Source organism: Oncorhynchus kisutch, linkage group LG28 (assembly GCF_002021735.2).
Source record: "Oncorhynchus kisutch isolate 150728-3 linkage group LG28, Okis_V2, whole genome shotgun sequence".
Taxonomy (NCBI): domain Eukaryota; kingdom Metazoa; phylum Chordata; class Actinopteri; order Salmoniformes; family Salmonidae; genus Oncorhynchus; species Oncorhynchus kisutch.
The window spans coordinates 14,538,023-14,541,887 of NC_034201.2; the positions used below are offsets into that span (position 1 = coordinate 14,538,023).

The 3,865-nt window shown below is 39.8% G+C and overlaps 1 long non-coding RNA gene across 1 annotated transcript; it reads left to right on the plus strand.

The window, feature by feature from the left end:
• The first annotated feature begins 495 nt into the window (after positions 1–495).
• LOC109872845 (uncharacterized) lies at positions 496–3,355 on the plus strand. The gene is made up of 4 exons (XR_004206013.1): positions 496–607; positions 708–811; positions 894–925; positions 1,169–3,355. It is a non-coding gene; the product is annotated as an uncharacterized LOC109872845 (long non-coding RNA).
• Positions 3,356–3,865: the final 510 nt, after the last annotated feature.

Consider the following 3,865-nt stretch of genomic DNA (forward strand, 5'->3'; position numbering starts at 1 on the left):
GGGTGGAGGCAATACCCTTTAAATTCAGTAAAGGAAGAGCATGTGCTCAACTCTAAATTCCCTTCTGTATCCCATAAAAAAGGGTGATTTGAACCAAAAATATATTTTCGTTATTGACCAAGTGAAACAATTCTGTCTTTCCAAGAGATATGTAAGAGATACAGTATAATTGTAATAATATGAAATATAATTGCATTTCTATTATCAATCAAGGTGAGACTGAACATTGACAAGGCGCAGGAGAAACAGAAGGAGAGCTACCGGAGGAAAATCAAGAAAGGGACCAAGTGCTCCGACATCCGGTCAAGTGACTTGGTTTGGAAGAAGGAGGAAATGAAGGCGAGACCTGGAAAACCATGCTTTTTCACTCCTAGCGGGGTTCACCATATGTTAAGGTGAATATAAAAATCTCAGATAATAACAATTTGCATTTGCAAACAAAATAACCTGAAGCTAGTTTTAGTCTTGTTTAGTTTCAATTATATTTTTCTTTGTTTTCCTTGGGTTCCCTTGCTGGAAGCCAACAATCTTCTCCAGTTGGAACAGTCGGACGGTTGACCACTGAAAGCCCTGTTGGCCTACACTTCCGTGAAGTCCATGAGACAAAGTATGTTAAGCTTTGGTTGACATTTAAGAAAGCAAGAAATGGTAGTTATGCTGAGCTTACAAAATATACCTCTACAATTGACCTCTCCAAATGACTTTAGGACCATTGACTGTCCAAGCCACCCATGAGGTATACCATCTACCAGAGCCAGTGAGTTCGGATCAGTCTGATGATTCTCTGTGCTCGGAGGGGGACCAGCTTGAGGTAGGCTATACCTTCAAAAACGGTTGAAAAGTACATATCTATCCTTCATAAAACTGCACTAATCCATCAAATGTTCTCACAGGTGGCTTGTGTCGACTGGAGGAACAGGGGCAGGTAAGTCCAGTCACTGGACTAGAAGACACTATTCAGGTTCTTATCACTAGTATCCAATAGGGGCAAGTAAGGCCAGCTACTCTCTGTGGCCAGATGGAGGACTTTTGGGGGGTCATGACCTGATGTCAACTTGATTTTCTCAATTTCCAACCACCCTCCAACTTTTCATGACATAATATACATCTACTGTTATTGTCATGTTGTCATTATCTGCTAAGAATGTTTTCTTGCTCTATCACACAGATACACAGATGAACTAAAAACACTAGCACTGCAGACACTCAGAACAAAGAAAGCAGCAGTGCCTGGACTTGGCAGTCTCCCTCTTTGAGTCCTCCTTCCGAGACTGGCTGCCTGTTGAGAACAAGTGACAGGCAGAACCTCCCACGCACACAGAAGTGACCTCTTCTCTATTACACACACCAACATTTTGTATTGCAGTCTATGATTACCATGTGAGTGTACAAAAAATCTGTGAAAATAAAGGAATGCCACACTTGTACCAAAAAAAAGTTAAAAATATATTTCAATATTGCCAGGTTGGTTTTCACAGCTGTTTCATAAGGTGTTCATTGTTGTAAATGATAAGGTATCCCTTGATGGTATTTGTTAGTTCAACATTATTCATTGCTGTATCCTAGGACCTACAATAGATACATATAATGAGCTATGCGAGATAGAAAGAAATGAATCATAATAGAGGACTGAAATGATATTATTTCACTGTAGATGAGGGAAGGGCAGGTTGAAATAAAAACATGGCAGTCAGACAAGCCAGTGTATGAATCAAACGGATTTGCATATGAATGGAGCAGAAATTTGCTGACTTTGTGATCTGTAAGGTAAGTAACATTGACGTGTCAAGCAGATTAAACATTTGCTTTGCTATTTCCGAAATGTAGCAATGTTTATGACATGGACTTCATGTTGTTGAAATGTTAACAAAGTACCCCAAAGTAGTTTGAAGTAATGGTTTCATCTTATTAGCTAAGCAAAACTAGTTTAAACAGCTAAATTGTCGCAGAACTCAGCTTTGCTTGTACTGTGGGGATGAAAAGAACGTAATTTAGGCTGTAATGATCTCCAAAATTCAATGCATTAGCTCATCATACCATCTATATAGCAACGGACACTAATAGTTTAGCGAATCCCACTGTGAAGCAGGGGGGGACACTTTTTGGTAGAGGGACACTATTTGGCATGACAGATCCCCTGGAGGTCAGGGCAGCTGACAAGAAGAGGAAAACTGTTGATGCACAAACAAATTAAGAAATTGCACCTTGTGTATTGTACTATTAACAGCTCAACAGTAAGTCAAGACCCCTTTTTTGGTCAGCGGCCCCTTAGTTGCCGGTGGCCCTAGGTGTCTGCCTATGTCGCTTAGGGCCGATCATGTTAGTCTGCACTATGCTATAGTGGCAGTGTTTGTACTGGTTTTCTTTGGTGTATGTAGCAAAATGTGCTTTCCTAGCTCACATGCCCTTGCGACTGTCTGATCATCCATCAGCTTTACCGCTTTCCCATAGAAATCATACTATACTGTAGCCTACATATGAAGGTTCATGACAGTCATGCGATCCAGCCATGTCCACATCCCTCATGCAGCAGCTGCACCAGGAGCAGCTGCTTTTTATTGGAGTTTTTTGAATCCCCCCAGAATGTTTCTGGCACATCATGAAATGATAAGTGTTAATCAGAGATCAGAGTCAGACCACGCCAAGGTAGCTGAAGGCAATGAAGGACAATCCCAAAGAATGGTCTTAATACATTCCTAGAAGTGCATGACCTAGATATAATTGTATTATCAACTCCTGCAACTTTATTTTAGTAGGAAAATCTCATATCTGCTGAGATAAGTCAAAATGGCAAGGAAATTGCCTGACAAAAGTTGAGAGGAAATATTCCTCATTGTGCAACAGTCTTAATTCAATTGACTTATTCTGTCCCATGAGTCGATAGCCATTTCCCCTGTCTCATCTAGCCATGGTTGATTTATAATATTCCAAGGCAGAGTAGTTTCTGGAGAGCAGTTTAAATAAAGGGTTTTTAAGTTAGTATTGTTCCATTCTCACAACCCTGAGAGTACTCAGGGGGTCCTCTCGTCCTCTCTCCTATTGTGGGTTATGCATATTCAGCAATAGGCTTGCTCGTTGAGAGAAATGCTAGCCTCTACTGTCATGGCAAATAAACACAAAAGCAACCATAATTGTTCCTGTAGATCCATAAAAATCCCAATAAACAATTCCGTCATTGATTCTATAATGCTGTTGTCTTGTTATTGTTAAATCTTTCTTGAAAGCCAAACATTAGAGGGACTCAATGGCTTCCTTTGAAGCAACATTTACATATTTGTCACGTTCTGACCTTAGTTCCTTTTTTATGTCTCTATTTTGGTTTGGTCAGGGCGTGAATTGGGTTGGGCATTCTATGTTTTTCAGTCTGTTTTGTTCTGTGTGTTGTATTTCTATGTGTTTGGCCTGGTATGGTTCCCAATCAGAGGCAGCTGTCAATCGTTGTCTCTGATTGAGAACCGTACTTAGGTAGCCTGTTCCCACCTGTGTTTGTGGGTAGTTGTTTTCCATTTTGTGTATTGCACCTTGCAGAACTGTACGTTTGTCACTTTGTTGTTTTTCTTGTTCAAGTATTTGTATTGATTAAAAGGTATTATGAATACTTACCACGCTGCATCTTGGTCTTCACCTTCTCCCGACAACAGACGTTACAATATTGGATGACAAGAAAATGTGTTTTATAATCAAATCAAAATGGATAAGTCACATGCACCGAATAGAACAGGTGAAACGCTTACTTAACCAACAATGCAGTTTAAAAAAATACGGATAAGAATAATAAATAAAAGTAACAAGTAATTAAAGAGCAGCAGTAAAATAACAATAGGGAGACCATATACAGGGGGGTACCAGTACAAAGTCAATATGT